The 13,211-nt window shown below is 37.3% G+C and overlaps 1 long non-coding RNA gene across 8 annotated transcripts in view; it reads left to right on the plus strand.

The window, feature by feature from the left end:
- Positions 1–2,053: 2,053 nt before the first annotated feature.
- Positions 2,054–13,211, plus strand: part of LOC125256820 — a 66,297-nt gene continuing 55,139 nt past the window's right edge. For 2 of the 8 annotated variants that reach the window (XR_007182194.1, XR_007182196.1), the window contains exons 1-3: positions 2,267–3,279; positions 11,936–12,339; positions 12,610–12,701. This is a non-coding gene — a long non-coding RNA (uncharacterized LOC125256820). Of the gene's footprint in view, positions 2,207–2,262; positions 3,280–6,048; positions 7,935–11,935; positions 12,340–12,609; positions 12,702–13,211 lie in introns of those variants that run through there. The other 6 variants (XR_007182192.1, XR_007182198.1, XR_007182197.1 and 3 more) reach the window with 6 other exon arrangements.

A 13,211-nucleotide genomic window follows, 5' to 3' on the forward strand; every position in this document is an offset into this window, starting at 1 on the left:
GTCTGTAAGATTGTTTTTGAAAGATTATTTGCTCACAAATGCTGCATTAATTTGATCAAAAATACAGTAAAAACACTAATATTGTGATATATTATTACAATTTAAAATAACCGTTTTCTATTTAACATATTGTTAAAAATGTAATTTATTTGTGAATTTTCGGCATCATTACTCCAGTCTTCAGAAATCATTTGAATATTCTGATTTAATCATTTAGGTTATGCATTTAGTTTAATGCTTTTTATTTAATGTAATCTCTTAGAGACAAAACATATGGATATCTTTTGTTGATCACAGTCATGCCTAAAGGTTTAATACTTTATACCTGCTTAAAACTCTGCTTATAACCTGCTATAGTCATTCTCGTTCTTTAATCCAGTTCAAACTTAATATTGTGCTGCCGGGTCCTCTTGATGAAAGCTAGGTATCGTTATCAATGCCGGCCAGCCTGAAAGAAGACTTTTGATAGAGCGCATAGGCCTTTTTAAGATGCAGGACACACAAAGCCGTCTTTTTAACATGCAAGACACACCTGTATCTTTTAAACATGCACTGCACATGCACCTCTTTTAAAGATTCAAGGCACACGGGTGTCTTTTGAAATATTTTCTGGAATCACAGATGGGCCGGTCAGCTTGTGTCTCCTTCACTCGTCTGCCTTTGCTCCATGACTTCATCGGACCATGCAAAAGCTGTTCAGTCTACTGCCTCGCTTCATTTTAGGGCACACACTCAACAGCGAGCAATGTTACACAGCACTGCGTCTGAAATGATGTCTCAAGTATCTGATTGCTTCATTCCACTGCTTCCATCACAACTTTCAAGCTTGCTCAAATTGATTGAACTTCCAAATTTGTCACTGTGAAATAGGTTAGCAAGTAGAATCACAGAAGTCCTAATTAAAGATAGGATGCAAATATATTCATAATTGTGTTGCTTTCTTATCTAGTCTGCACTTGACAATCCTTTACAGTAAATGCGGAAAATGACATGGAGCTTCAGAGACGGAGGAAAGGAATAAAGAGAAGTGGGATAGAGGAGTTCTGGTGTGCATTAATTAGGTGTCTGCTGAAGACGACAATGCAATCTTTTTTACACATGCTCTGTTCCAAGAGGCATCATTTTAAGAACATCATACAACAACCCCGACACAAAGGCGGTTTCAAAAGGTATAGGCAATTTAATTAGAACTTGTTTTAGCCAAAAATACAGGCAGCATTGAATAAATCCTGAATTTGGTGGGAAAAATAGGTTACGCTTTATTTCGATAGTACACTTTAGACATTCTACTAACTAGAAGAAACTGCAACAACATGTCAACTAACTTTGAGAGTATTAGTAGACTGTTAGGTTTAGGACAATAAGTTGACATGTAGTCGCAAAGCGACATATAGTTAGTAGAATGTCTAAAGTGGACAATCGAAATAAAGTGTTGAATACGGCAAATTAAGTGAGAGAAATGGGGTTTACAAACACTTTTAGGTGTTTTAGTATTATTTCTATACTGTTATAGTTTGTTTATTTTGAATTTGCTTTCATTTTTATATTTTCAATATTCATTTGAATTTCAGTAATTTTATGTGCTTTGGACAATTTTATTATTCAGTTAAAGTTTTAGTAATATTTAACCTTTTTCACTTGGTTGCCAAGTCAACATTTCTAATTTTCTTTTACATTAAGTTTAATTTAGTATTTATATTTTATTTCAGCTTTAAACTTATTTTATTTCACTTAGCTGCCAATACAACATTTCTACATTCATTTTAATTTAAGTTTTATTTGATTTCAGCTTTATTTTAATTAACAAAATTTATAATATTTTGTTTTAATTAACACACCACTGATAAGTATCAATAAAAAAGTGTAGCATAATCAAAAATGGGCGGTTGTACCCAAATAGGGCTTTTCACGCCTGAATTAGTTAACCCAGGGTCATCCTAAAATGGAATCCTGGGTTATCTTGCTTCACGTTTCGCACTGCTCATAATTTACCCGGGGTTAACAATTAATCCTGGGTATTCATAAACTGACGTTTCACATTGTACATTCCTAAACGCTGGGTTAACGTTCTTATTTGCATATTAGCGGTGTCAGTGTCATTGATTGGATAAACGCAGCACGCGATCTGCTTCAGCTCTAGCATTGCGCATCCTCGTATTGCCGACTGTAGATCGAGTTTGTACTGAATGGACATTTTGGACTAAAGGTAAGAATGAAATGGTCTCTTCATCACTCAAATTGTCGCGTTTTCTGTCAGCATTTGACATTTTTCCTCTCAAACGCTGAATTTAGCCTACTGTTTATAACACCTCATCGTTTCACACTGTACAAGGCAAAAACGGTATCATAACTCCTGATAACTTCTAAATTAAAAGTGTGAAACGTTTCTTCACCCGCGGTTAAAAGTGGTGTTTAGAACGACGATAACCCGGGGTTAAACGCGTGTGAAAAGCGTGTCACATCCTCATCCTTGTGAGTGAAGTCTGAATGATTAGCATTATTTGTATGCCGCCTAGATTTGCGGCCTATGTAGAGCATTTCAAATCAGACATCCGTGCCTAAAAAGGTAGCTCACTAGGTTTTAACAGAGCTACGGCTCCAACACCGCCAGGCAACAAGATAAACGAAAGATTTTCCTTGTTTCTCATCTCCTCCATCAGTTTTTTCCCTTTCTTTTTATTCTCTTCATTATAATTGGTTTGTGTCCAGTGGAAAGGGTCGATTATCTTCATATTGCACAAAACACCTTATTCCTCTTCTGTTTTTATTCTTCCACATCCATTGTTTCAGAGACTGTCTCTCTAAATGTTTAAATGTATCTCTCACAGTCTGTTTCTCTCTGGTCAACACACATGCGCACAAACAAACACAAACGTTCAGAGATTCTCAATTTCCTGATAAAGGCGATAAATGCTAAACATTGTTGCCCTAGAAACCTGTTTTACCCACCCCCTTCATCTGTTGCCCCCCTTTTTCCTTCACCTCTACACATCACTATGTATTAATAAACTAACACACTTATCTAATCAACAGGAGTGTATGTATGTGCATGTATCCGGAGAGGGAGAGAGCGAGCAAATATGTGTGTGTGTGTGTGTGTGTGTGTATGTGTATGTGTATGTCCACTACAGATAATCCTACAAATGAGTCCAGTGCCAGTGTCACACTGCGCGGAGCTCTGTTGGCAGGCAGCTTGGACAGCAGTGTGGATAGAGAGATGGAGAGAGAGAGAGAAGGAAAGAGAGTGGGGTGCTGTGTTGTGAACACAGCTGCGGTGAGGTACAGAGATGTTCATGTTAATCCATTTTCAAGGCAGACGTCAAACAGAGTCTAACTGAGCTAAGCTCTCCCTCTCCCAAAACGTACAAACGGACTCACACACAGCAATTGATCCGCTGGATTCTGTTTGTTTTTAAAAGGAATGTTTTCCTGAGGTGCTTTAGTGAGCTGCATGGGAAATGAATACATATTTATGCCCCCAGTCCAGCTTCTAGCTCTCCGTTGTCCTCCACTAAGCGCCGCCCTGCAGGCCTTCGTCAATATTGCACCAGAAATGAAAGAAAAATTTTTATGCGTTTTGGCCGTTCATTTATACGATAACAGTGTTTTGGGGGCCTGAAGACACAAACTTTTGAATTAAAAGTGCAAGTTTTTGAAAATGATACTGTTATCGTCTCCGTGTAAACTACAAAAACCGTGAATTTGTGAAAACGGTGACGTCATTCGCATGCGTATTAAGTGTTCAGTCAATAAGTGTTGCTTTACAAAGTGACATCGCCAACTACTGGCCTGGCAGCAAAATACAGCGGTTTTAGTTGTTTCGCGGATTTGTGTGAACGGGAATCATTTTTAGTACATTGTTGTCGTGTAAACATACGCTTTTGTAGGAATACTATCATTTACAGCATGATAAATTTTAAAATGTATGTGAGATAAAATATGCAACAATAAACAATCAAAGAATAGTATACTACAGTATCATATGACCTCAATATGTTGCATAAGTGATCTTATTATTATTATTATTATTATTATTATTTCTAGGCTTGTTTGCCTTTCTTTGACAGGATAGTGGAGAAACCACAGGGAAGTACAGGAAGAGAAAAGGGAAACAGGACTGGGACAAGATCCAAGAAAGATTCATACCCACTTCCTCAAGAGCGCCGAAATCTCTTTATATAGCGGAAAAGTGTGCTACAGTATAATTTTGCGTTTTTATCCCAGATTTCTGTAAAATGGTCACTAAGATGGTTAAAATGTTTTAGATATTGGTTTGACAAACTGAAGGCTGCATTATTGTATGCACATTTCAGAAAATAAGTAGTTCGTATGTATGTGTATGTGGAAAAGCCTACATACTGTACTACATTCTGTGAAAATACTGTTTGAGCAGTTTAATATGCTGTTTCTGAGCATAGAACAAGTTACATTTTGTCTTTAACTGCGTGCTACCTACCAAAAATGAGATGTTTGACAAATGGAATAGAATATATTTTACCTAATTCTTGTTGCTGATTTGGCAAAGAATCTATTCCTCAAACTGTAACAGGCTAATAACTCAGTGGCAGTTTTTACATGTGTTTTACTACTGTAGGTGAAAGAGTGTCATCCCACACACTGCTCCAGGCAGCTTTCCAGTGAGAAATGTCTGTGACTTGGTATCAAATATGAGTTCAGTGTGCAGGTGTGTTCGGGGCACAGGTGTGTGTGTGTGTGTGTGTGTCTCAGTTTAAAGACACAGCTGTTGCTGCAAAGGAATTAGTCTTTGGTGTGTGTGTGTGTTTGTGGGAGGGTTTGTGTTTCACAGAGCATAGCCAGGCGTTGTTAATGAATTAATGACACAGAGACACACACAGGGGGGTTTTGATTAGATAATAATACCGTGACTTGTGGCTTCTTGGGAGGGAGTTGAGAGACAGGCAGTGAGACGGGCACTCTTGGGAGGTGCAGTTTGCTCGAGATGTTCACCAGGCCGATCTGCTGGAACTGCCCGGTAAATCTCTACTGACAGCTTCCAAAGAATGGACATTTTTAAATATGATTGAAATTGTAATGTGTTGAGGTATGCACTTAAAATAGAAGTATATGAGGCAACCATACAACCATTTTAAAGGACCGTTCACACCAAGAACGATAACTATATTTGCGTCCACACCCACGAACGATAAAGGTCTGTTTATTCTAAGCTCATGCGCTTTTTGCTGTTTTTGTTGCATTTACATGGCTTTAACCAGCAGATGTCCTCGCATGCTATGTTTCGAGTGAGTAGTTAGTGTAATCCATGTAATCTAACAGTGAATTTAGCTGACGAAGTCAATATAGTGGATTAAAAACAACGGCTGGTCTTTTTCACTGCAGCTTCATAGGAAGCGTCGAAACTGGCGCTGGATACCTGAGGTCATTTTATTTTACACTGTTTGCTAGCCTGACATAATTATCTCATTGTTGATACTTCTCACCATTTATTCTGAGGGTATGACCGATTGTTTTCTATATATCTATATTCTATATATATCTATATTCTATATATCTATATTTTCAAGTATCCTTGAAAAGGGGGGTTTGACTTTTGTCAAACAGTGGTGGCTTTTTCTGGACCTCTGCGATTAACTTCTCCGCAATGTCGTCTGCCATTTTAAATGCGCGGGCCCTTAAATTAGAATGGATTCTGATTGGCTGTCGTTATGAAAGTGATCCCAACGTTATCGTTTCTCCATATTGTTATCGTCACAGTGTGCATTTATTTAAAACATGTGAAACATAGCCTAGCTGTTTTTTATTTTAATGTATTTTTGAAATGTAATTGGTTCCTAGAAATACAATTTTCAGCATCATTACTGCAATCTTTAGTGTCACATAATCCTTCACACTGATTTGCAGCTCAAGAAGCATTTCTTATTTTTGTCAATGTTGAAATCAGCTGTGCTGCTTAAATTGGAAACTGTGATATATATATATATATATATATATTTTTTTTTTAATTCTTAGATAAATAAAATGTTCAAAAGAGCAGCATTTATTTGAAATAGAAATCATTCTCTTAGAATGGCTAAATGGTTGCTCCATAGACTTCTTTTGTAACTGAGTAGAAGCATGAAGCAAAACATCTTGTGTTATACTATTTCAGAATGTTGTTGTAAAATTGTCTTTTACATAACAGAAAATAATGACTTACTGAAAGGTCAATGGCAAAAGATAATGCAAGTGATGGTTTATTTAGAAGTGTAAAGCTATTAAATTCTGAAACACTGGAGGAGGTTTTGAGAAATTTGAGATAGCATTTGTTAAACACTGTGGTAGATGATATGTTTGAAGGCCACTTTAATAGAAAAGTGATACAAATCCACCACCAGTAAAAGCTCTTCGTGAGTCAGTGTAAGTAAATTTCAAGTTTAGTAATTGGTTTAGATGAGACGTTTTATGACCCAGTGTCATAATCACTGCTTATACACTCAACGCACATTCTCCCACACACACACTGTTTGGATGGAACTAGTCTTCCATAGGGAGATCAGGTAAATTTGTGTTTGTTAGATGTACTTTAATCCCTTCTGAATCAAACATGTCTGTGTTTTTCTCACACAACCTCAGTAAAAATGAAGGAGCTAATTACCTACTGTTATTTGGCCAGTCAGGGGTCCTATGAGAAATTTAATCCTGGTATCATATTTTTCCACAACTTTTCTCCTCGTTTATTTTGACCTTCATCGAATGCCATTACTGAAGCTAAATTTCTTTTTGCTTTCCGGGAATTCAGAACATTCCAGGTAACATAAGTTGCTGAATCAAAAGTGACAGTCAAAACATTTATAACTTTAACAAAGATGTCAAATAAATCCTGTTCTTTTTGAAGTGTCTATTCATCACAGGATCCTGAAAAATACCACAAAATTTTTCCACAAAAAAATAGTAAGCAGCACAACTGTTTTCAACATAAATAATAGGAACAAAAAATCACCAAATCAGAGTGATTTCTGAAGGATCATGTGACACTGAAGACTGGACTAATGGATGCTATAAAAGTAAATTTGCCATCACAGAAAGAAATTACATTTTAAAATATATTAAACTAGAAAACAGTTATTTTAATTTCACAATATTACTGTTTTCACTATTTTTGATCAGCACCCTGGGTGAGCATAAGAGACTTAAAATTACAGAGACCAGACTTTTGAACGGTAGTGTACAACACGCATCCCCAACAACACACATTCCCTCTTTAGTAATTATACATATACTGTAAAATTTAACGAATCCCATCTGAATAGCGCTTTTTCATTGTTATTTACGTGTCTTGATGATATACAGGCTCACCAATCATCCTCACATCTGTTACATTAACTTCCACTGGTTCTCTACGGGATCACAAACTCCTGTGTGTATGTATGTGTGTGAAAAACATCCCCAAGGTCAGTGTGTGTGTGTGCCTGAAATGGGAACAGGAACCTCTCGGTGGCCTTCGTACAGTAAACACGGCTCCTGTGGGACTCTGTTCAACTGTTGTCCTTAACCCCAGGAGAGCTTACTTCACACATCTCATCTGTAATCATGTAAAGCAAGGTTTACTAGGGGTCAGACTGAATGACCCCTCACAGTACGCAACAACATCAGCAAATCCCACTGCTGAGGAGAGAAAAATGGCTAAACTGGAGAAGCATTAGGTGGGGTTCTGCACTTTCATTTAATCAGGAACGGTTCTGAACTACTATCTTACACTGCAGTTAGCACTTGTTTGATTTTAATTAGGTCACAGAAATTGAACATAGGTTAAAAATTCAGATGATGTGCAATGATATTTGATTCCCTTTGATTGCTTTTTCCTCCAGGTCTTTCTAGCTGTGAAAAGGGAACTAATCAGCTTATTTAACACAGCACCGCACTCTGTATTGACACAGTAAATGGAAAAAGAAGAACCATGGGTCCTGCAGATTAGGGTGAGATTGAGTTTTGCAGGAAAGATCAACTTTAGACCTGAACCAAATGACACGGTTAACCCTCTGGGGTCTGAGGGGTGGGCTTTAGTGTACACAAATAAAAATAGTCCCTTTACAGTTTCGAATGATGTCTTGCTCTTATCTGTAGGACCAATAATGGAGTATTTCACTTTGAAGTTTGAAGTTCTTTTCACTGTTATCAGGAAACGAATGCCCCAGAACGCGCCTGCACATTCGTCGACCCCAGAGGGTTAATATGCATTTAATTTACAAACTTGATTAGACCCGGACAAAACTTAATAAATCCTGTCATTATGTACTCACCGCTCATGTAGCTCTAAATCCATATGATTGATTTTCCTTCATGTTTTCAATGCTCTTTTTCATGCAATTATGATGAACAGGAACTGAATCTTTCAAGCTTCAAAAAAGACTCAAATGTATTACAAAAGAATCATAAAAATGGTTCAAATGACTGCATTATATTACAAGTCTTATGAAGCCATACGGAAACTTTGTGTGCAAAAACAGACCAAAAATTAAGTGGTAATTTACTAAAGTAGTAAGTAGTTCAGTAGCTATGCCCCCTTTCTGAACGAATCATACTTTTGAAATGGTTCTTTTCAATGAATCAGTTGATCTTGTTCACCAAACTGGTCTGAAAGATTGATTCGGTTCTTACACAGGTTAACAGCCAAGGTGAACGTTAACATTGACACACTAAGCTATCATTTTGCCTCACAAGATTTATCTTGATGACTCTACACAGCAAAATCTCCAGAGTTAAATTAACTCTGCTCAGAGAACATATGGTCCCTCTCTACATAGAGTTAAAATAACACTGAAGCAGAGTTAAAGTTAATAAGATAATATGCTGTTTGTGGAGTTGTTTAATCAGGTTTTGAGAGATTTGATGTCTTTTATCTTCAGTTGATTTCATCTAAGGCTGTGGCTGGAAGTCCTTTGTAGTTATTGTGTTTCTCTTCAGTGATTCTGCTTGTTAACAGCAGGTGTTCATCACTAATGTTCAATCATAACTTAAATCACTTAATCACTAATTATCTCATTAACTTAAACTCTGCTTCAGTGTTACTTTAACACTATATAGAGAGGGACCATATGTAATCTGAGCAGAGTTACTCTGGGGATTTTGCTGTGTATAATACTTTTAAGCTTAAAAGCTTTACTTTATGTTAATTGTAATTGTATAGAAAATGAAGACCAGAACAGTCTTATAATAAAGGTTTCTCACACAGGTTTGGAACAACATGAGGGTGAGTAAATAGTCACAGAATTGTGAATTTGAATGAGCTATCCATTTAAACATCTAGGAAACTAACTGTTTTGCCCTTCAAATGTGTCAGAAATTCAAATTTGGTACAATATTGCGTTATTCACATAACCACAATCCAAAATTTCCAGCACAGTTTGGTAGCCACTACAATTTGTTGACCAAAGGGGGATTTTATCATTAAATAATTGTGTACGTGTTGGTTGTTGCACTACATTTCAGATCAGACTGCTGTATGTGAAATATGCTACCAAAGGGATTTTTTGCTGATTAAGATGTATAAGGTATTTTGGACCATTGGTATTACAGTAAGAAAGTGATCATAAATATAATGCAAGCACATAGATCTCATGTACAGGGGAAATGAAGGGAAGTTTATTAAGTGCAAGGTCAGGACTGCTTCAGTCAACATTTGTAATTTATAAACAGGCCTACTTGCTCATGTATCTCTATGTGTATGGGAATGTTAGTGTGATTTCTTGAGTAGCTGTGTGCATCAAGTTTATTCATAGTTGGGTTAAATTAGCTGTTTGTTGCTCTGGTTATGGGACTAAGCACGAGTTTGCATGCATGCCAGTTTTCAGTTTCAGCATCCGGTTGGTTTGTTAGTCCCTAGAGTGGGTTACACCAGGTCTGTTTCATAATTCATATGTCATTGTGTTTAACATGCGCTCATGTTAGAATTAGCAAAGCTGTGTGACAGACTGAAACAGGTCTGTCACCACCTCTGTTTTATCTCAAGTATGTAATACTAACTCCGTTCTCAAGGGGAAGAGCTATGTTAACATTGATTAAATCCCAATTTGTACACTAATGTATATAAGGATATTTTTATATATGTAACCTCCGGTTCTTCTCGTACCGCTCCGAGCGAGATGTGAACCAGCGTTTCTGCAGTCTCTAGCATCAGACATCAGTGCACCTCTTGAGGCCAAGGGAAGTGAGGTTTACCCTCACAGCTCTTACTAGCTGACCTCCGTGACATATCAAGATGCAGGTCAAGATGATCTGCTTAAGTTCAAAGTGAGCATCAGAATGGGAATGAAAGGTGATTTAAGTGACTTTGAACGTGCCATGGTTGTTGGTGCCAGTATTTCAGAAACTGCTGATCTACTGGGATTTTCACACACAACCATATCTAGGGTTTACAGAGAATGGTCTGAAAAGAGAAAATATCCAGTGAGCAGCAGTTCTATGTTCAAAAATGCTTTGTTGATGCCGATCAGAGGAGAATGACCAGACTGGTTCGAGCTGATAGAAAGGCAACAGTAACTCAAATTAACCACTCGTTACAATCGAGGTCTGCAGAAGAGCATCTCTGAACACACAACACGTCCAACCTTGAAGCAGATGGTCTACAGCAGCAGAAGACCCACCGGGTGTCACTCATGTCAGCTAAGAACAGGAAACTGAGGCTATAATTTGCACAGGCTCACCAAAATTGGACATCAGAAGATTGGGAAAACAGTGCCTGGTCTGAGTCATCTCGATTTCTGCTGCAACATTCAGATAGGACCCGAATTTAGCGTAAACAACATGAAAGCATGGGTCCATCCTGCCTTGTGTCAACAGTTGGGGCTGCTGATGGTGGTGTAATGGTGTAGGAGAAAGAGAGAGAGGGGAATAGGTTTTCTTCATAAAAATATATGAAGCTACTGGTCTAGGTTGATATTTTTTTGTTGAAGTATGCAAACAAGAGCTGAGGCATTATCTTCCCCAATGTGCTAAGCTACCTATTTGCTTTATCCTTGAGCCTGCTGTCACATATTTGAGGTTATCTTCCCTTTATTCCAGGGGTTGAATTGGAGTCACACATTTATATAATTAAAAAGAATTTGTTCAAGCCTGACCGTGCAATTATGCGGTTACATCTAAGCAATCTTTCACACACATAAAAGCTTCTAGCAGTTATTAACCAAATATTGCTGTGCAAACAAACATCCATCCACTGGGGTGCATTGTAAAAATAAAACGGGAATAAAGTGTCATTATACGGTGGTCTGAGCATAGTGAGACATATCATCTGGAAAATAAGTATTCATCAAAACTTTAAAAAATAAAGAAGGGGAAAGTGTTTTGGATTGCATCCAGTGAGCCCCAAAGCCTAAGAAAACATTTGGAGACAACTGCTGTCTGATGATTAATTATACATTCATAGCTTCATAATTAATCATATTCTACAGATTCAACTAATTCCTACATCAATTTTGTTAGCGTTTTCAGTTATTTGCACTATTTAAATTGAATTTGTTTCTCTCAAATGACCACATTGATTTTATTACCCCTAATATACATAATAGTAACACTATTGCAAAGTGTTATTCAGTCTATACTAATATGCATTGTACATTGAAGTGTATCTCATGAACCAGTTGAGATGTATCAGATCTTCACCTCCACCATTGCAGTAACACTAATGTTAATAGTTATACCATGCTTTTAGACATGTACCACGGTAATGCACTGAAAATGAAAATGAATGAATGATTATTAATGAATAATTTTTTTCCAGTATGGTATTTTTTAAAGTATCATGTGAATACCTTGGAATATGAATATGACGATAATAATACATGTTTGTGAGGAATCCTTAGAAGGATTAAAGATATAATATGTAAAATAATACGCTGTGCTTTTGACTCGCATATGAATGCTAACAGTGATGAAAATGTACAGAGCATTACTGATAATATGTGGTTTTCTCCTACAGGAATGAAAATGTTTGAAAATGCAACACAGTCTATGATTTAAGAGCACAGGGAGACTGGAGACGCACGACACCTGTTCCGCCTCTTCAGATGATGGCTGGCTCTGCTGATGGGTCTTGGACAGAGAGCGGTTGTGGTCATCATTACCATATCACACACACACTGACGCATATACACTCACATACAGGTCTCTGGCTACAATCCAATCAGCAGAAGAGGTTGTGGGTAGAGGCATTCTTGAGATGTTTTAGGGGAAGTGGGACTATAATCATGGCTCTCCATACATACAAATTCTATCTGTCTCCCGTTCTATTGCAGATGCATACACTCTCCTTCTCAATCCTGTAAAGTGGGCCTAAGATCACAGGAATACAAATGTGACAGAGATTCGAAAAAGCATTTCCTGGTAATAGTCATTCTTGCATGAATAGTGCATGACAAGCAAAGAGCGATGGGAAGAAATAGGGGAAAAGAAATGAAATGAATGCTTTGTTTGATTGGGGTGAATGTTTTCGGTGCAAAGGTTTATAACCTTGCACTTTCAAGTAGTTGCTGTGAATTTTGGGAGATTTGGGGGGAACGAGTCAGCTGTCTGTGTAGGAGAGATGTGCAATGTTTTGTGGTCCTCTACTCAAAGAGAAATGAGGTAAAACTAATACTTATAATTATATTTCAGGCTGTCTACTGAAATGAGATGAAAGGATCTACATCGTAGGGCCATTGAAACATGACAGAAAAAAGGTGGGAAATTAGGGATCATGTCAATGGGTAAGTTGAATTATATGGATGATGGTTTTATATTTCAAATAAGAATATGAGCATAAATTAGAACTCATAAATTGGTCTTAAGAGAAGTTTTAATATTCAGAATAGGGTTGTCGAAAGTACCAAGTTGATACTGAAATTTAAAGTACACATGAAATCAAAATTGACCTTATTTATTTATTTTTTAGCTCAAATTGCTAGTTTTGTGGTGACCAATTCATCCGTGCAAGTCAATCCATCCACACAAAAAAATTGTTTGGCTTCGTAATATTTAATCAAAATCTGAAAATGCTCCTCTCCTCTGCAACGGTGCCCCTTCTCTGATGACATCAGTTTGACGGCTTGGGTTGAAATCGCTTAAACCACTCCCCTGCAACCGTTAGTCTGCTATGAGCGAGAGATGGAGAGGAGGAGCGCTAAAGTAAAACTCTGCCCTCTGTTCAATATTCCGTTTCACTTGGAAATACGTCACAGCACTGGAGAAAAGTCGTTTGCAACTTTCGGTTCACGCGG

Source organism: Megalobrama amblycephala, linkage group LG21 (assembly GCF_018812025.1).
Source record: "Megalobrama amblycephala isolate DHTTF-2021 linkage group LG21, ASM1881202v1, whole genome shotgun sequence".
Taxonomy (NCBI): domain Eukaryota; kingdom Metazoa; phylum Chordata; class Actinopteri; order Cypriniformes; family Xenocyprididae; genus Megalobrama; species Megalobrama amblycephala.